The sequence below is a fragment of the Bolinopsis microptera genome, chromosome 8 (assembly GCF_026151205.1).
Source record: "Bolinopsis microptera isolate Bmic1 chromosome 8, MBARI_Bmic_1.0, whole genome shotgun sequence".
NCBI classification, from domain to species: Eukaryota; Metazoa; Ctenophora; class Tentaculata; order Lobata; family Bolinopsidae; genus Bolinopsis; species Bolinopsis microptera.
In genome coordinates, this window is record NC_087079.1 from 152,600 (window position 1) to 174,570 (window position 21,971).

The 21,971-nt window shown below is 38.7% G+C and overlaps 1 protein-coding gene across 1 annotated transcript in view; it reads left to right on the top strand.

Annotated features, from left to right (window-relative positions):
* LOC134819826 (ATP-binding cassette sub-family C member 4-like) overlaps positions 1 to 21,971 on the top strand; it is a 51,071-nt gene that overhangs the window by 8,580 nt on the left and 20,520 nt on the right. The gene's annotated exons all lie outside the window — the stretch shown is intronic.

The window sequence follows — 21,971 nt, forward strand, 5'->3', positions numbered from 1 at the left end:
CCATATTTTTCCCGGTCATTAATTTTCCCAGTCATAAATTAACCCGCTATAATGTTCCCGAGTAATGTAAACTAATAGTAATACATTTTGATGCTTGGTGGGCTTTGGAAAATTCCGCCATATTTTTCCCGTCATTAATTTTCCCAGTCATAAATTAACCCGCTATAATATTCCCGAGTAAGGTATAGGCCATATTGTTTTCTCTGAACATGCTGAACGCCTAATTTTTTCAGAGACAGTAGATTATTAAATGTTGCTTATGATCTGAAAACATGAGGCAAAACGGATTAGAAATGACGAAGTTATCAAGCATTTTCGGCATTGTGACACGACACCGTGACACAACACCTTAATTCGGCACCCTTAACAATTCCCATAACATTTTACGGGTGGTTAATTGGGTCACCTAATCACGTGATTAGGTAAACCAATCACCTGATCACACGTCATGAATAAACTTGTTATGCTTCATATCTCAGTCATCTGAGAAGCTACAATTCTTTTTCCAGGACAAACGTATTTCGAATGGCCAAACACAATTCATTAAAATTTAGCTTGATCCGACTATTCAAACTATCAAATAAATGCAAAAATGAACCTTCATTTGAAAAAAAAAATGAACTCGAATATTTTTCGATTTGACAAATTCCTCGAACCAGTGGTGGTAAGTCATACCAGAAAGAATTGTTTCAAATGGGCACTCAGTGACTGAGCTATTAAGGCCAACATATGTCCACTGACTTTTGGCCCACCCTGTACTTTAACATGGTTGCCCATATTAATTAAGCGAACTAAGGTGGTCTCAACAAGTATGAGACAAGAAATCAAATTTATAACAATGAAATGCTCATTTTGTGAATTAACTTTCTGTCTTTGACTGTTAATTGGGTTGTGAAAGGATAGGCAACAAACGGTACAAGGAATTCGCGGGCCTGAAAGCTTTAGTACACACTAAAACGCTAGTCAAGATGAGTTTTTGGAGACAAGGCTCTTACTTGGACCAGATAACAACTGTTGGGAAAGATAAATTGTTGTTTCTAAAGAATGGCAGTTTTGTTGTGACAGAAGGTCGACACTCAATTTTTCAGGAGGTGACCGGGACATGATTTCAGGCCTGACCAGGACCGGGACCGGGATACAAAATGTGACTTGACCGGGACAAGGACCGGGACCGGGACTGAGATTTAGTGAGATTATCAATTTACCGGGACCGGGACCGGGATGAAAAATGGTACTTGACCGGGACCAGGACCGGGATAGCTCAAAATTGCCAATCCCGGTACCGGGAATTCCAGTCAATTACTGGTTAATTTGTGATCATAATTTATTACTCAAACTTGTTTAGCAATTTTAAACATTGTTTGGCTCAGAGGATGTTTAAAGATGAAATTCACAATGAATGAAAGGAAAAACTTAGAATCACAGTGAATGAAATTATGTTAAAGATCCCGGTCAAAATCCCGGCAATTTTGAGTGATTGACCGGGACCGGGACCGGAATGAAAAATGTGACTTGACCGGGACCGGGATAGCTCAAAATTGCCAATCCCGGTACCGGGATTCCCGGAACCGGGAATCCCGGTCACCTCCTGCAATTTTTTTCATTCAAGGCTATAAAATGCAACTTGGAGGTGAAGGGCTGGTGGAATATTACATACATGTTACATGGCGAGATCTCCATCCAAAAGGATTAGTCTGCGTCGACTGCGTCATTACTTTGTATTATACAACTTCGGCGGGTAACATTTCTCCATCCCTTTCGGTCTGCAGCTAATCTTCTCATACAATCAATCGTGAGTCCATTACGATCCAATCTCTGCTCAGCATCCTCAATGAATACATCATTTAAGCTCTTCCTAGGCCTGCCTCTTGATCTCTTCCCATGCTTGGGTTTCCATTCAAGTAAATAGTTGGGCAACCGATCTTCAGGCATTCTACTGACATGTCCAAACCAACGCAGCCGTTTTGTTGTTATTATGTCAGCAAGGGCAGTTATTGATGCCCTTCTTAAAACATCCTCATTACTTACTCGATGGAACCACCTCACTCTCAGGATTCTTCTTAAGCAGTACTGATGAAAAGACTCCAATCTTCTTGTCTGCACTTGAGTCGTGTTCCATATCTCACATCCATAGGTCAGAATGGTAAGAACAGCTGCGATGTAGATTCGCATTTTGTTGTTAATGCTTATGTTCTTATTCTTCCAAATGTTGTTGAGTTGGTTAAAAGCTCCGGTTGCTTTTCCAATCCTGACACTTATTTCTTTATCAATCTTGCCATCTGATGTAATTTTGGCACCCAAATAAGTGAATTGAGTGACCTGCTTTGCAGAGTTTCCATCGACAGTTATATCTATGGTCCTATTCTCTGGGAGTGGGTGCTGCGATGTATCTTTCCCAATGACCATGATCTCTGTTTTCTTTGCGTTCATCTTTAAACCCCCAAGTCCACAGTATTTCGCAATATTGTCCGTAGTTTCTTGCAGTCCTTCAACAGTGTCATCCATTCCTGCGATGTCATCAGCATAGTCAAGATCAATGACACATTTTTCCGGTTGTCTGGAACTTTGTCTGTACTGAAGTGTAAAACCACGGGATATATTCTTAAACTTCTCTGCAAGTTCTAATCCCCAGTTAAGTACAAGATTAAAAATAGGGGGCCCTTGCACATCACCTTGTCCAGTCCCCGAATCGACATCAAACCATCTTGTCAATTCTCCATTGACACGAACTGCACTTTCAGTTGCTCTAAAGAACGCTTTGAAAACATTGATATATTTTGTCGGAAGACCATAATGTTCAAAAGCTTTCCAAATAAAGTCACGATTGATTGAATCAAAAGCAGCTTTAAAATCAATAAAGTTTATGTACAAAGGGACGTTGAATTCTATACAATTGTGTATTATACAATGAAGTGAGTACAGCTGATCTATACAAGAACGGTTTCTCCTGAAACCACACTGATTCTCTCTGAGTAATTTTTCAAGCCCATTACTCAGTCTTTTTAACAACACAATTTGGAATAACTTTGATATAGTTGAGCGTAAAGTTATACCTCTGTTATTGTTGCAATATGTGAGGTCCCCTTTCTTTGGGATGATGGTGATTATTCCTTTTCTCCAATCATTAGGAATATCCTCACTTTTCCACACAGTTTCAAAAAGATCCTTTAACCAAGGCAGAAGTCCAGGAGAACCGTACTTTAACTGCTCATTTGAAATTTCATCAATTCCAGCACTCTTGTAGTTCTTCAACTTCTTGATAGCTTCCTCAATTTCAAACAAGGACGGTGGTTCATCATCATTACTAAGGTATTCAAAAGAAAGTAACTTTTCATCCTGATCCAATATAGAGAAATCCACCGCATTTGCTGCTGGCGTCAAGAGTTCTTCAAAATATTCGGCCCAGCGATGTGATTGAGCTTCGGGATCTGATATAAGCGTCCCATTCTTATCCCGCACTGCCGCAGATCTGTTTACCCTCTTGTTTGTTAGGGATTTTATTTTCTGCCAAACATCTCTTTGTTGACCCTGCTTGGCAGCATCTTCTAATTCCTCAGCTATTCTAACAGCCCAAGCATTATCATCTCTTTTACAGTTCTGCCTAACAAGACCGTTAATCCGTGAGTACTTAGCACGGTTCTCAGCAGTACTGGGTTTCTTTTTAATCTCCCCTCGTTCTTTTAGGAGATTCTTAGTATCCCTTGAGAGATGTTCTGTTCTCTTTTTCCGGCCCCTTTCACCCAGAACTTCAAATGAAACATCAGTTATTATATCTCTTAAATTTTGCCACTGTTCTTCTAAAGGAGAGTTTTCATGCTCCTGATCGTTGTTATAGTACTCTTCAGCTATTCTGTTACTATATTCCTGGCTCTTAGATCTATCACGCAGGTGCTCTAAAGCAGGCTGTCTTACACGCTTCTTTCTTTTCTGAGGACACTTAAGTTTAATAGATACATATCCTCTAACCAGATAGTGAGTAGTATTTATATCTGCTCCTCTCATGCTCCTGACATCAAGCAAAGAATGGCTCCATCTCGTCGAAATACACATATGGTCAATTTGAGTGACGGTGTTACCATTTGGGGATCTCCATGTTGTCTTGTGGATATCCTTGTGTTCAAAGAGTGTGCCTCCAATCGTCAGCTGGTGCATAGTACAGAAATCTAGCATCCGTTTTCCGTTATCATTTGATTCTGTGTGATATGAGTGTTTTCCTATAACACCAGGGTGAGCATCAGTATCCCTTCTAACACAAGCATTAAAATCTCCTAAAACTATTTTTATATCATGAGCAGGTAGTCCCGATTGAACATCATTCAATTCCTTGTAGAAAGAGTCTTTTAAACTGATTTCTGCATCCTCAGTTGGAGCATACACAACTGTAACACTAATGTTGATGTGTTTGCTATGTAAACGGGCAGTCATAACCCGTCCTGATACAGGGGTGTATGATATGAGAGTATTCTTCATCTTTTTGGAAAGAACAACACCAACTCCTTCTCTCCGTACTCCATCGCTCCTGCCAGAATAAACCAAAACAGCACCATTGCTCAAAGTCTGAGTTCCTGATCCAGCCATATGTGTTTCAGTTACCCCAAGGAGCTCTAGTCCATAATCATCAACACCTTTTCCTAATTGATAATCTTACTGGAATTACTGACAAGAGAAGTAACATTCCATGTACTGATACAGAGAGGATTCTTTACAATATTTACAGGATTAGACATACTTGACTGTCTGTTTACAAATGACAAATCTGATGAAGGAATTCTGTATTTACAGTGTTTACGTCGGCTCTTACGGGAGTTGCAAACAGACATCAAGCTACTAGGGTCCTTTCGGCTTTGCCTAGTTGCCGTCATCACTCCACCTGCGCCTCCACGTATAATACTATTGAATGACACTGTAGACGTTTCTGTAGCGGTTTGATTTAAGGTGGATGGTTTGCCGGACCTTCGCACCCGATCCAGAGGCAGCACCGACATCAAGAAGTTAGCGCTCCGTCCAGACACCAGCAAGCTGGTGGTTAGGTTCGATACGTTAAATTAAAGCATGAAGAGCTTCTGAAGCCCATAGGGAATCAAAATTAAACCGTAAGTGATCATGTCAGAGACAAGATCACCAAGCAAATGCTCGATTACACAGGGCAACCAAGACTTGGACAAAATGGTGAACCGTGAGTGACACACAGATGACCCTGCCACAAGACAGCATCACCGAGCACCACCCAGCAATTGCATCCTCTCGCCACCAATATTATGGGCTTTGTATCAATGGTTATAATAATTAAAATAAAGTTAAACTATTTGCTGATGACCTTAAATTAATCGGCAATGCTGCCATTGCGAAAGAGCGAACAAATCTTCTGTTTGTAACGATTTTGTAGAGCCAATCCGAGATATCGTGCTGAACAAAAAGTGAAACAAATTTTTTGTCATTCAAGGATATAAAATGCAACTTGAAGTTGAAGGGCTGGTGAAATATTATGGGCTTTGTATCAATGGTTATAATAATTAAAATAAAAAATAAAGTTAAACTATATAGTAGAGGCTCTTACGGGCAAAAAGACGTGTTTTCTGCTACGAGTTTAGAGACCTAACCGCTAATTGGACACAATAGTATGATGTCTAAGAATCGATAATATGTTAAGAAGTATAAATTTGGCCTTATTAGTCACGTGCTATACCAATGCGCGTTTTAAACTTTGACAGTCTATTACTCTAAGGCAAATAAAGTAATTATATTCATATTTTGTCAGCAATAAGATTACATTGTTTTCTATTTGGTGTGAAAATATGAGCTAGAACGGACATAATCTCGCTGAGTTATAGCTGTTTGAAATTTATGATGAACGCGCGGATGCCAATTGATAACAACTAAATGCTTTTGAGCGTAGTGCGCGTCGAAAATTTGGCAAAAACGCTTGCGGAGTGACAATATTCAAGAAACTTCGATAAAGTATATGAAGTGGGTACTTCTCGGAAAGGAAAAATTCAGGCAAACACGATGTGACTATTTTTGGGTTGATTTAATACAACTGCAAAAAATTATTCAAACTTCAAGCAAAAAAGTCAAAATTTTTACCACTTTTTTGGATTTTTACCCCAAAAAAATAGAGGGATTTTTCAAATTTTTAAACCATCTTGTGCGGCTGTGTTTTAGCTATCTCCATGCAAGTTTTGCCGACATGCCAACAAAATTAACTTGTTCAAAATATCAAAAAACATGGTTTTTTGGCCTATTTTTTGGCCAAAAATCGGTTTTTTGCGATTTTACCCCCAAAAAGTCAGTCCAATCATCTTAAAACTACTTTTAATCGATTCTACGGTCAAAAATACGTATAGTAGGGTGTATCTGGGGTCCCTAGCGTATCAAGCAGACAATGCCCGTAAGAGCCTCTACTAATATTAGAAATCTAATATTTGGTCACTGAGATTTAACCCATCTAAATATGAATAAAATATTCAAACAATATACACATAATATAGCAATGACCCTATATAAAATTCTGTAAAAATGGTACAAATTTAAAAACTGAGGTAAAAATAAAAATAAAACCCTTTGTAATAATATATATAAAATCCACTAAATCACATCACAACAAAAAGCAGTTTAGACCCCCATCCAACTAGAGCACTCCATGACCTTTTAGGGTTTAAGAGTGTTGATCAGGTTAAGGTCCAAATCACTTATTGCCGTGGGTGGAAGGGTTCTGGTACCTCTGTACCCCCTGATAGAGATTATACAGGTTCTGAGTAGATCAAAACGCAGTCTGCGTCTGACAAATGACATCACATCACAATACCGTTGGCCTTTCTTTAGGCTGATCTTTTCAGCGAGATGTTTTAGAAACTGTGAAGCCTCAGTTGCCATTCCTCCTGTAGTACTGAACACCAGTGGCGTGAATGTAGCCTTTTCAACATTGAGGACTCTGTCATTGTACTCACGTTTTTTGCTTTTCTCGTGAGATTGGTACATCTGTGAGATGCTCTTGTCACTGTTGGACTGGGCTTGAGGGTGAAGTACCCTTACATCTGTGAATGCCCTGTCCAGCGGCGACCAAAACGATCTCGCACTGATGTCCAGTCTTGCACCATCCTGTCTATTTGTTCCATTAGATAGTTCAAGTGTGTGAGGAACGGAGAGAAGCTGGGGCGGGGTTCTGTTTCAACGTCTTTGCAAACAGTGGTTAGGAGTTCAGCTATTGTATCTCTTAGTGAATTGTGTCTAAGTGAAACGTAGCCTCCAATTTTGCAGGTTAGAGTATGGTTGATATGATTTTGATTTCCACATACACATAGGGGACTTATGTTAGCTGTAGACAGTGTAAGATTATATCTGAGTGAGAGGGCATCAAAGAATTCTTGTTTGTTAAGGACGTACCCACATGCTTTTAGAGGGAGTGTGGATAACCAAATGGATGCTCCTTTTTCACTAAGGAGTTCTAATTGCCTTTGAGTTGATGGGGATACCTCATTCATAATAGTTTCACGTTGGTGTTTGTAAAGCTCTTCCTTACGCTTCTTTACTTCACTTATGATGTCATGCTGCAGTTCTTCGTTTAGTTGGAAAGTAGTAAGCTGTTGGAAAACTGCTTCTGTGAGCTGTTTTGTAGCATTTACTGAGTTAGTGTACTCCATCTCTGCTGTTGATGTGCAGTCTGGAATTCTCAGCCCGCCCATTCCTGCAGGAAGTGAAGCTATTTGTCTGATTTGATCAGGCACAAAACTTTTGCCCATAATGGCTGGTATAAAGTCTTCCTTGACACAATATTCCAAGTGTTTAAGTAAAACAAAATTTTTAAGTAAAACAAAATTTAAATTTTATTGCCATTACAATGAATAATGATATCATAATAAATATAAGTAGACATCCGATAATAAACTTGTTACATCCAGTACAACCCAAGATGTCAGCCGACGCGACTTACAAAAATAAAGAAAGCTAGCATGTTATGTTCATTGTTCATAGTTTTTCTAACGAGCATGCTTAGCACTTAGGCTGTACTACGGAAATAGCTTTAATTCTACGTCATATTAAAAACTTTACATCATTTTTGAGATACAAAAATAAATTTTAAAATAAATAACTCTTTTGCTATTTAGGCGCGGCACCGCGCTTGACCCACATGCTATACAGTGTGTAGCAACACAGCGCTGAAAACAGAAGCTGAATGAGCTATAACATATAAGCGGTGCGTGCGCCGCGCCTAAACCTAAAACCATAAACTTTAAATATTGTCAAGATATTAAACGAGTTTTGCAAAATAATATAGCATGCTGACTTCGTAGGATATTACAATTATACCAGTGCCAGTTCCAAATGTGAGTCAGCGCTTAAACCAAAAGCAGTTGGCAAAAGGAGCCAGTTGCCTGCAAGAGCTTTACTAGCACCCGATTTACCACTTTTGGAGCACAAACTCAAACCTAAAACCGGCCAAGCACAAAAATATGTTATCGCCACGATTGGGTGGATTGATTCCCAGAATATTTATCAGCATGCTGATAAATATTCTGCTGCAGCACGCGGCACTAATAGTATATGAAGTTCATTATCGAATTTTAGATATGCCCTGGATCGTTTAACACATATATAAAAGGTTATTAAAGAATAATTAATGTTTGGTTCGTATATAAATCGATATTAATCAATTATTTAAAATAGTATTTGTGTTTGTTATTATTAACTATTGAGTTGCGTTCGATTTAAATATTAAAACACTACTACAATACATTTCACAAAACAAAACGACGGGGACACAGAAAGGAGAAGGACAACACATCACACGTAAGGAAACTGCTGCTGTTGACGAGTATCTGATTATATTAATTATGGGTCTTTTGTTCATTAAAATAAGTGTGATCATACTTCTAGAGTATATTGGGCTGACACAGTTGCTGCAAGGTTAACATTGGGGTCCAAAACCGGGAGTGTGATACAACTTAATTTCGCGTTACGTAGTAATAATATAAGAGATACAAAATATAAAATATAAGTCACTGTAGGTTCACGGATATAGCGCGGCTTCATTTCATTATTCTGGCGCGGTAAATCACGCTGGGTAATGAAATGATAGAGTTATACAATATTTAAGTTTCGCGCGCTACGTTTACACAATATATTTGTGAGTCCGTCCCATGTTCCAGACGAACACTCCAGACAAGTCCAGACACCAGTGTAAAGCGGATGATCAGTGTTCTGTGTTATATGTGTGAATATATAGTTTCTATGTTTGACTGTGGTGTGTATTGTGTGTGTTATTTTGTGTGTGTAGTATGAAATCTATATGGACTAGTTTGTGTGTTCTTAATTATAGGCACATGTCATTTCCATCAAAGTTGAGTTCTGACCATTCATCAGTGTTTCCAGCTTTTTGAGCATTGAGTAGCATAGATTTAATGCGACCTTTAACAAGTGCAATTGGGGACGAGAAGTCAATCTTACTAGAAGGTTTAAGGAATTTATTCCACATATTCGAGGTTTTATATACAAACAAATTGGTTTTTTTTTATTAAATACTTTTCAAATTTTACAGAGTACAGCAATAGATGAATATAAAATAGAATCGTTCAAAATATCGCCCCCATCTGTAAAATATGATGGGCACCCAAACACGGTAAACACATAGTGAACTATGTCCGCAGTAACTTGGACCCATTACATCGAATTAATCTAAATCCAAAAATTTATGAAAAACTATTTAATAACAAACAAATCCATGGTGAATAACTGTGGATATATAGTCAAAATTGGTATTTCAATACGTCAAATTCCAGATACATTAGATACAGGTCTGATATGGTCATTAATGTGTGAGGTGTGCGGGTGAAGTGTGATATGATGTTGAAAGTATAGGAAGGTAGATAAAAAATTAATAAAACAAAAATAATAATAATATGGGGAGAAAAGAGACTAGGCTAGGCTGTTGTTTCACTATCCAATAAACATTTCCATAGATGCTTAGTGACCTCAGCTTTGAAAACACTAGTAGACACAATCTGTCTTACCTGTAAAGGGAGTCCATTCCACAGTATATGAGTTCTGTAGAAAAATGATTTTGCCAGTGGGCTATTTGAGGTACATAAGGTGTGTGAATTCTGACTTAACTTAGGTAAAATTGATGACACAATAGACAGACTGTCGAGGTGGCAACGTCTTAGTCGAGAAGTGCCCTGATATAAAGTGAGATAGTGAGGCAGCGATACAGGAATTAGATTGTTCAGAACTTTGTGGAAAAAAATAAGATCATTCAAGTCAAACTTTTGAGACAAAGGGAGAATGTCGACAAGCTTGCACTTTTTGACATATTGCTCAGGTGGATAACTGCGGCCCTCTTCAGACAGAATCCATTTAATAGCTCTCTTTTGGAGACTTTCTAATTTATCACTAAGTGATTTATTACAAGGGCGCCAGATTATGGAACAATTTTCGAATTGGCTACGAACTAGGGAGAGGTAAAGCGCCCGGCGACGTTTCAGATCAATGACAATATGGCCATCTCTTCTGACCATACCAAGTTGTTGGCAGGCCTTAGTATAAATTCTGTCGCACTGACTATTCCAACTTAGCTTAGGAGTAACATCGACTCCAAGATCTTTTTCTAACTCTACATACACAAGAGGAGAGCCATCAAGATTATATGCGAATGGAGGAGATAAAGATGGTTTTCCTGAAACAATAAGCACTTTACATTTTGCTGGATGGAATCGCATTTTGTTTCTAAGTGCCCAGTCAGAGAGATAGTCTATATCCATTTGTAAATTGGTATTATCAGAAGATGAATGTATTTTACGCCAGATTTTTGTATCATCGGCATACAAAACAATATCAGTATTATCTGAAAGGCCAAGAGGAATATCATTGATAAACAATACAAAAAGTAAGGGACCAAGGATAGAGCCCTGGGGGACACCAGAATTAACTGAGAGGGTAGATGACATCTCATTACCAATAACCACTCTTTGGTAACGGCCTTGAAGGTAATTGGTAAGAAATTTGAGAAGTGTACCATCAATGTTATATAAGGTCTTTAGCTTATGAAGAAGGATATCATGATTTACAGAATCAAATGCCTTAGCAAAATCAAAATACACAACATGATTGATAATGTTTTCGTTAAGAGACAATGCCAGGCTATCACAAAAATCAACCATATTGGTTGTGCATGACTTGTGCTCTAGAAAACCATGCTGCCTGGGATCAAGAAGGGTACTTGTCAAAGAAAGCAGTTTACGTTTAACAATGCGCTCAAAAACTTTCATGACTAAACAAGTAAGGGATATTGGTCTATAGTTTTCAACCTCACTTTTCTTACCTTTCTTAAATATTGGGACAACATTTGCAAGTTTCCATTCTTGTGGAATGTAGCCGCTGTTGTAGGATCCACGAAAAATGCATGTTAGAGGGTAAGCTAAACCTACGGAACAATTTTTTAGAATTTTACCGTGTATGCCATCTGGTCCCTGGGCTTTATTTGAATTAATATTTGAAAGAAGCTTACGAACATCCCGATGATCGAAGTCAATATCAAAATCAACATCATTGACATAGGAGATGTCAGTGTCATAAAGTGAAGGATCCGAAAACTGGTTATAAAAGAAAGAATTGAAAAGTTCAGCTTGATCTTTGGGATTGAACCGAAGCTGTCCAGAATAACTAACACAATTAGGAATACGGCAGGAGTTAGATTTATACTTAACATGTGACCAAAACTTCTTAGTTATAAGCGCTGGATCATCACTATTAAAAAGATTATCTCTTATTTTGGCTGATGAGAGCCTCTTAAAATCTTTACGGCTAGTAACAAACTTTAACTCATCAGAAATAGAACCAGAAATTTTAAATTTAGCTCTGAGTCTATCTTTTTTACGGCATGAAGAAAAAAGTTCACTATCGAACCACGGGGGTTGGAACTCTGATTTAATAATTACTTTAGGAATATGTATATCAACTAAATTCATAATGCAGTCTTTAACTAACTTCCAAGACGAATCAGGATCTAGGCATTCTAGGACTTGCCAATTAATCGAGCATAATTCACGATTAATCATGTCCCAGTTTGCTTTCTTAAAATTATAGATTTTACGTTTAGGAGTTTTCTTACGGGAAAAGGAGCTTTTAATTGAAAAAGTGACAGGAAAATGATCAGATTTGCACACGGAATGAGGATCACAGACATTCAAGTTATCGATTGTGTTATCATAATTACTGAGAAGAATGTCTAATGTATTACCACTTTTATGGGTGGGTGATGTGATCAACTGGGAGAGAGAAAGATCACTGAAAGAGTCTATGAAGGATTGCTCAATAGGTACGGTACTGGATGAAGATAGCCAGTCTGTATGGGGGAGATTAAAATCACCAATAACATAGATTTTAGGGGGATTCTTTTTGGAAACTAGCTTGCGAATATAACTAACTATGACATCATGATTAGGTAACCCAAGAGTTCCTACTCTATAACAAGTACAGATTACAATACTCTCTTTGTTAGGAAAAGAAATTTTAACGGCAAGCATTTCTGCACCTAGGCTAACTGGTAGTCGGGTTGTAGTGGCGTCGAGATCAGACCGAACAGCCAAAAGAACACCACCTCCATTTTCCCTAAACTTTTTAGGGTTATTAGGATCTTGAGGATGAGTCTTTCTCGTGCGGTCATTGCGGAAGATTTCATATTGAGAAGAAGGAAAGATTTCGTTGCTAGAAATAGATTTTTTGAGCCAAGTCTCATTTAGGGCAATTATGTCAGGCTGCTCTATGTTAGCAAAGGATTGAAGTTCGGAAATCTTATTACCATCAAGAAGGGGATGGGAGGAGCTTAGGTTACTGAAAGGAATGAGACCTTGGACATTTTGGTAGAGTACAGATAGGGAGTTGGGACCTGGATTAAGCATAGAAGGATTAACAAGAGTTATCAAAAGAAAGTTAAGAGAGAAAACCCAAAGAATGAATAAAGAGACTAGACGCCTGAGGCGGCTGGAATACTTGACTCTATTCATCTTACCAGGGAGAAGAACATTTCTTATAAACCATGAGGAGATAATTACAAAGAAAAGTTTGATGTGGGAGCAAGCAAGAGATGGTATAAGATAACGTGGGCTGTCAAGGAGTAGAGAGGAATGATTATTAGAATCTAGGGGGAATACGGTGTTCATGGACCTAACCGTGGAGAGAAGAATTGGGAGAAAGTAAGTCATGATGAGAGAATAGAAGAGAAACATATGATTATGATAATTGTAGTTGATGTGTGGGGTGTATGGAGACTTAAATGTGTAAATTTTGTTAGGTATAAACGTGTTGATATGTATAAGTGCATTTCTTGACTGTGTACGAGGCCTTTTGCATGCAAAAAGACCTATTCTAAGTCTAAACGATTCATTGTCTAACATATTGGAAAATGGACAGTGACCGAATGTACCTGAAATGGGAGGCATAAAATTGAGAAAAAGATTAAATCAGAGATTTGTTTGAGTTTTAATTTTAGGCGCAACGTCTTAATCAAAATATTAAATGGAAGAAAAGATCAAAGATTTAAATTCCCAGAAGATTATTTACAACCCTGTCAAAACTGTGTTCGTTTACAACAAACTTAAGCCAAGTGGACAGTAAACCTACTCCTCTCATGTTGAGATGAAGCCAATCATGGTATAGAAGTTCATTACATGATCTAAAGTCTCGAGTTAAAAAGACTGAGAAACAGTCTAAGAACACGCAATTATTATTTAGGCATAAGTCTTTAAGTAGATTATTAAAATCTAGAACATTCTTTGCTATGTAGGAATATAAACATTTAATAGGAAGACAACATTGGATAATTATAATTGCAGCGGGAAATAACTGCTTAGTGGTGTCAATTAATTCAGTAAGATACTTCCTAAGGAACTGAACCCCATACTTAGAATGTTTAATGTCATTTGTACCAACACTCAATATAATTTTTTCAATATCGTCAGCTTCTGCAGCTGCATGAGTTTTATGAAAATTATGAATGTTTTCAGTGATGTCTCTAATTTTTGCACCACTTTGAGACACATTGATTACTTTCCTTCCCCGGAATCCCAACTTATTTGTCCGTACGAATTTTGTCATTGACGTACCAAACAGGACAGTGGTTTTCCTGCTCTTCGGTTTTCTTGGAGTATTTCGGTAGTAAAGGGTTGGTGTTGAGGTGGTGGTGGGCGGCATAGGAATTGTAGTGCGGGCAATCTGCTCCTTGACTACATTTGTATCTGTCTTCGGTATCTGGCAGCGAAAAGATAAGCTATACCGAGTCCCCTTAACTGAGCTCTCTGCACGAACCTTGTGAAGACAATATTCCTGACACCCCGGTTTCATAATATACAAACTACAGTCCTTTGGGGTGATATAGCATTTACTGTTACATCGCTTATCCCCATTTTCTGGAATTATGTCGATGGTCCTCTCAGCTCCAAATGAAACTACATAAATACCTTGCGACTGGTCAAGAGACACCTCGTCGTCGTTGTGGTACCTAGTTGCACAAGAACCAGACTTGTACATGCTTGCTAGGCATGAGTTTAGCTTGCAGCCAAACTTGGAGTTGATATCATGCATAAGCTCTGATATCCCAGGATAATTTAAAATATCGATTGGCTCCTTAGTCGTGGTGTGTCCATTTGAGGAAGACCATACATATTCTTCTCCAGTGGAAGTGAGCCACTTTGTGGCAGTTTTCACAGCAGTTTGCTTGGCCATAAGTGTTTCAAGTTCAGACATCAACGTGCCATGTTGAACACTCTTGTTCTGAACAAAATCTGAATGCAACTCCAAGAAGTCCTCGCATTTAACAGAATTTCTCTTAAGTTTCATGACATTCTCAACACTGGCCTTGAGAGCTTTCAGCTCATTTAATGAAAACGAGTTTAAACCCCGTTGCAGCGGGGTTAATAAAGTAGTTATCACGTCGGGGTGACTTTTGAAATAAATTGTACATCGGTATTGGAGTGTGAAGTTTGATTATTTTAAACATTTCAAGTAGACAGTGGTACTTATACAAATTATGCACGCAGAGTATTTTGTTTCTGCTGAGAAGGGGTTTACTTGATTCTCGTTTATAGAAGTCGGCTCCAAGTTTTTGGGATCCAATTGGGCGGGTTCTAGCACATGTTTTGAACTTATTACTGTATGCCTCTTGATCACCAAATAGAATACGAGTGCACTTTTTTTGAATTTTAAATATTGGTTCAAGCCTATTGTTCGATATGCCTCCCCACACTGAGATCCCATATCCTAGATGAGATTCGAAGAGGGTGTGGTAGAGGTCATTATACAGCTCTTTAGGTATAAATCTTCTCATACGGCAGAGTTTACCGACTTCACACTTTAATTTAGAACTAAGATATGCAGTATGAGGTTTCCAGTTAAGGTTTTTATCTATAATAACGCCGAGGAATTTAGTTTCATCAACACGTTTAATGACTGTGTTATTCAACGTTAAAATAAGATCATTACTATTACTACTACTACTAGTTACATCCTTCTTTCCTGGTGTAAAGTGAATGTAACAGCATTTCTTGATGTTAATGTGGAGAAGATTGCATTCCATATAATTGTAAACAGAATTCATTATAGTATTAGCTTTTTGGTAGAGATTCTGGACAGATTTGTCGACTACAAATATATTGGTGTCATCAGCGAAAAGTATAAATTTTCCTAGGTCTGATGAGTTATAGATATCGTTTATGTAAATTATAAACAGTAGCGGTCCTAAAACACTACCTTGTGGTACTCCACAAATAACAGGGAGTTTATCAGATTCCTCACCTAAAACTGAAACGTACTGCTGTCTGTTAGATAGGTAACTTCCAATAAGCTCGTTTGCGTTACCTCTTATACCATATTTGTCAAGTTTTATGAGAAGTTTATCGTGACTGATAGTGTCAAATGCCTTTGATAAGTCGATAAAGATACCTAATACATGTTGCTTTTCCTTTATATGGGAGTTTACATAGTCAACTGAGTAATTAAGGGCGTGGTTAGTTGAGTGACTCTTCCTAAAACCAAACTGGTTCTCAAACAAAACGTTCTGCGACACAAGAAAACTGTACAAACGGGAGTAGATTACTTTCTCAAATAACTTTCCGAACACAGCTAGGGTAGATACTGGCCTATAGTTTTCGAGATATTCTGTACCGTCTTTTTTGTATATAGGGCTAATTTTACCAATTTTCAGTCGGTCTGGAAAAGTTCCATTTCTCATGTGTTCATTAAATAATACTGACAGGAGTGGGCTTATAATCTTAGACGTTCGTTTGATGACGTGAATAGGGATGTCACTAGCTTTTCCATTCTTGAGTTCGCTAATGATTTTCTCTATTTCTTCTGGTGTACAATCGCTGAGAAATATACTTGAGGTATTTGGCCTTGGTAAGTAGTCCGTAAAGCATTGAATTGGACTTAGTCTAATTTGACCGGTTGTACTGTATGATTCATTCAACTTAGGGGCAAGAGATACAAAGTAATTGTTAAATTCGTTAGCTATAATTCTACGGTTCATTATTTTCTCATTATTAATAACAAACGGGGGTTTAATTTCTCGTTTCCCTTTGCCGCGTATCTTATTGATTAGTTGCCATGTTTTCTTACTGTCACCTTGAACTTCATTAAATTTACCCATATTGTACGAAGTTTGAGCCTTTTCACGTATAACTTTGAGTTCTTTTCTATAATATTTATAAGTTAAGTACTCACTGCGCTTTTTGTTACATACTGCGCAGTGACAGAAGCCACCTTTTGTGTCAGTATCTCCTAGATTACACTTGACTTTGCGAGCTTTGACCCAGTTTTCGTATAGTTCGTGACAGTGATTTATTGATGTTATAATTGCTGGTGTAATCCATGGATTGTTTTGCATAGTGCGTTTTGTACATTTCGGGGTTTCTAACTTGAAACATTCGTCAAAAGCAACGTTAAATGTGTCAGCAAAGGTATCAAAACAATTTATTACAGTGTTATCAAGACTATTTGATAGTTTGTCGGTGAACTTATCTACGTTAGAGTTACAGTAGTCATAGAACTGTTCATACTTAATCTTGCAATCGTTCTGGTCAAGGTGTGTGTTGAGTGCTAAGAATATGGGGTGATGATGTGTGATTTTGTCTTTGAATGTGCCAGATGTTATAATGTTGTCTAAATCATTGGTAATGATGTTATCGATGCATGAAGGAATACAGCCGGGTTTTTCATGGGTCATTACAGATATGAGAGGATAGAAGCCTCGACTGTAAAGAACGTGTTCATATTTAGCAACCTTGTTGCTGTCGCCGTGAAGATTGATGTTAAAGTCACCAGCTATATACGAGTGTCTGGGGACTTTGTCCAGAGTGTCGGCTAGTTCACTTAGCGCTAAGTCAAAATTGCCACTCGGAGGGCGGTATAAAACTCCAACAAAGGTGCTTGAGTTACCATTGTTGAATCTTAAAAATAGGATTTCTAGGTTTTCACTTACATAGGAGAGGGTATTATCGATTGTTGCATTTAGTGACTGGTGGATATAAATTGCAACTCCGGTGCCCTTCTTTTTCTCTCGAAAGGTTGCTTGGTAAAAACTATTGTATTCGGTTAATTGATACAAGCTACTTAATTCAGGTCCTACATTTGTTTCAGCAAGTGCAATTATGGAAAACTTTTTGTTATATCGGCGAAGATCTATACACATAGTATCAAAGTTACTTTTGTTACCGTCTATGTTTTGAAACATCATTGACATTTGACCTTCGGTTAAAGTTTCTAGAGTTTGATTAATTTGACTTCTGTTAAGCTGAGAACAGCAGTTTAAAATTTGCGAGAGCTTAGTTATCGTATCGTCTAGATCGATTTCTTCGTCGGAGATATCATATTTGAACGGGTTGTATCGTTTAACAGCAAGATTTACACATGTATTGCAGAGAAAGTTACCGCATAAATCGGTATTGACAATATTGTAGCATTTATGATGAGTTGCATGGTTACATTCGGAACACTCGACTATGGCTTGGCCCACATAGATACCCTTGCAGCAGTGTTTACATACCTCTTTAGTTAGAGTAGTCATGACGGTTGGTAGCCGTCAGGATCACCAGATACTCGTTTATCAGCAGGAAGAGAGCGTGCAGTTATGTCACGAAATGATGTGGAGTCCACCTGATTCCCCCCTCGTCCAGCTCTGCGTCTGTCTCGACCACCATTAACTCTAAGAAGAATAGTATTTTTAATGATTGCTGCTAACTTTGCAACCCCCCTCCAATTGAGGTGTAAGTAATCAGGTTTCTGGAACTTCGTCAACCTTTTTGACAAGTGTTGGCTTAATAGCCCGTTCTCATCAGCAAAGCTTGGAAACCCTTCTACCAGTCTCACACCAAAGTTGAAAGGGAGAAGCTGGGTTTGAATCAGATAGTTAAAGAAATTGACTCTTCTATTTAAATCAATACATTTAGTTGGCAGCAGCGGACATATATAAACATTAGTTTTTTTATTGACAGCTTGAATTTCAGCAATTTTACTAGTAAATTTATTGAACACTTGTTTGATGTCAGATGGAGTTTTGACATTATCCTGCCTAATATCATTGAGTCCGCAGAGAATGACAGTGTTTTTGTAGCCGCAGGATTCGTATGGGTCAATGTGGTCTACAGTAGGTGCGAAGACTTGTTTTCCAGGAAGGAACTTTCCAAAGGATCACTTAGGATCAAGTCCAAATTTAAGTCCACCAGTGTTCGAATCTCCCATGATGCATGTAGAAGCACGGTTTAGAGCACTAACAGATCTGAGGGTCACAGAGTATCGGACACCGGAGTCGACAGATCCTGGTTCAATTCTGTGTTCGTACAAATCCTGACTTGCCCTGGTCATAGTGTATAGTGATCGTGGTGGACAAGACTGGTTGTGATAGGGTTCTGTGGTGCCAGTCTTGCTGAAAGTGACTGTGCAATGGTGACCTAGTGAAAGTGTATGTACTGATGAGTCAGGGTGAATGAGGGGTTCGTTGTCTGAGTGTTGTGGAAGGAAGCTTAAGTGACCATCATACCGATTGATGAGAATGCTGTTGACAGGTGGAGAGTTTGGATGATCATTGTTCAGTTGTGTTATGAGTGATTGGAGTTGGTCTGGCAGTTGGTCGGATGAGGGTAATGATTTTGTGCCAGTGTAGTGATATCTTTCTCCAAAAGCCAGAACAGATCGTCCATTCTCATTCTTGAACTCAGATGTGCGAGAATCAAGCAGTTCTATGAGATCCTTCTCTGTCTCCTCATCAATAAAATCGAGAGTGTGTTTAGAGACAGGCGGGCGACTGTGTGGGGGCAGCTGGGTTACAACCTGGGTGTTGAGCTCTTGTAATCCAGGGATGGTCAGTGGATGCTCTGAGGAATGCTGCAGATTTGCTGTTGATTGCTTCAGCTCCTGCTTGCATACCTCTCTGAGCTCTTGTGACACCCGTTCAAGGAGCTTGTCAGATTGATCTGATGTTGGTGAGGTGGTCATGTCTGATGATAGGGATGTGACTTGCTGTTTGAGTTCATTTAGTTGGTTGGTGAGTGAGTGGAAAGTCTTGTCATGAGTTTGTAAGGCAGTTGTGAGGTTTTCAATTGTGGTGTTGAGTGGTGGTGTGGGTGATTTATCCAGGGTAGTGGCCAACTGGTCTGAAAGGAGCTTTATATCTGAGTCTAAGGATTTCCAGGGCTGGTCTTTCAGGAGGAGGTGCTTAAGGCGTTGGTCAAATTGGCCAAGTGTGTCAATTCTGTTACTGAATTGAACAAAGTCAATATCCTTAATGAGCTTGCAACAATTGGCTAAGGGTTCTAGTTGTGATGAAATGAGTGCTGTTTCTGCTTCCAGGTTTGTCTGCTGTAGTGATAAAGTGTTTCTGCAGACGTGACAGACGTCAACTTGGGTGGATATAGTAGTAATAGGTGATACAAAACAAAAGGGACAGGGCCATTGTGTGAGATCATTGAGCATCTTACTATTTAGTCCATTAAGGCCTACGCAGTTCGCATGCCAGTACTGTCCACACTTGGCACAGTCTAGTTTCCACGACGATTCCAGTGACTGGTCGCAGGGACATTTCCTCTTATCTCTGTGGGAGTGCTGGATGGCTGGCATTGCAATGTGTGGTGTAAGGTCCAGCTGGGGCGCTATTGAAGAAGCATCTAACTCTGATAGGGATGATGATGTGTGCTTCTTAGCAGTTTTTGTTTTATGTTGAGCTGGTGTAGAACTGGAACTGGAACTGGCGGAGAGGGCTTTGTTTCTCCCTTGCCTCTTAGCAATACCAGACATAGTAGAAATCAGCTATATCTATGATCTAAAATAAACACAAGTGTGCAGCGGTAATGCAGTAAGAGCTTTCACAGCCAACAAAACAACGAAAACAGATGGTCGGAAATCCCTGGGGTTGTACGGCAAACAAAATTCCATCTTTTGGAGGTTCCGTAGATGAAAGCGGAGTAGGCTAGCTGGGGTTCGTTTGCAGCTATTTCGACGAGTCCAAGAATGTCTGCTTTCCAACTTTCGGTCTCCTTTAGTATGAACTCTTTTACCCCTTCTTCTGATCCAATATATGACCCAAGATAACGGTGGCCTTTGGTAGTGATCTGAACATCTGGAAAGAGTTCCTTAGCTTTGGTTGCATGCTCTGGTTTCACTATCAACCATGTCTTGCTGGGTTTTGGGTATTACCCATACATGGGACCATGATCTTTAAGGTCCTCCCACCATTTCGTGAGTTGATCAAGTTTACCCCCTGCTGCTGAGTCGTCAGCATACCAAACTTGTTTGGGATAAGTGTTTGGTTCCCTGTCTGATTCTGGTTCTGTTTCAGCTTCTGTCTGTTTAACCTGGACTTCTCTGAGCAGAGGCATTAGGCTCAGTGCATACCATCCGAGTGCACAGGTATCTCCCTGTGTAGTTCCTTCCTGAGATTGTAAGTGGTCATCACTGTTGGCAATAACCCATCTAAATGCAAAGTAATGCATATTGATCTTAATGATAATCCTAATTTAAATTATTCTCTGGGTGGTTTTATTTTATGAACCTCAGAACAGGAGAAGGATTTGGGTGTTGTTACACGTGTGTCAGTGAAATGGGATGAGCAGATTAAGTCTATATCTAAGGCTAACCAAATGATATGTCGGATAGTCAGGAATTTGATTACTAGAGATAAAACTGTGATGTTAACAATTTATAAATCTTTGATAAGAAATCATTTTGAATACTGTGTACAGTTGTGGAATCCATCTGCTGCTCATGGTAGTTGGCTAATCATTTTTGCGTTGGAACCTGTCCGGTTTACTCGAATCAAATGGCAAATGCTTTTCAAAATAAAAAATATGGATCCGACCTACCTTCCTCAATATTTAAAAAAAACTACGAAACGGAATTTAACGGGTGATACTTGTAAAATACTTGTTTCATTTATTAGGGACCGTCGACGAGTCCAACTCGGCGTGCGTCCTCGTAAGTTATAAACCTACAAAATGGAATTTGCAACTTGAATTTTTTAAATTATTGTATCCAGTATTCACGCGTTAAATATTCTAATGCTTCTACAGACCTACACAAATGCAAGTAAGTAGGTAAATATTTCATGCTAGGCATGTGGCACCCATTACGGTGACCAGTTATTGAATTTTTGCTTTTTCGCCGTACTATTGCCCTTCACTTGTTTCACAAGTCAAGGCGCGGCGTGAGGCGGGCGTGTGCTACTGCAAAAGCAAGGGCTCTGGATAAAGCAACCATTGCCCAGCTCCCCATTTAACCCTCACACACGATTTCTCGAAATAAAATTAATATAATATTTATGAATTAAATTAAGAATGACTTAATTTTGTGTAGCTACAAGCTAATTGGCTTGGATTTAAATTTTTATAAAAATTGAAATAAAACCTAAATTAAAAATTAAACAACAAATGATAAAAACGACAAAAATTTGTTTATGATTTTATTTATTTTCACTTGGGGACCTCTTGTCATAC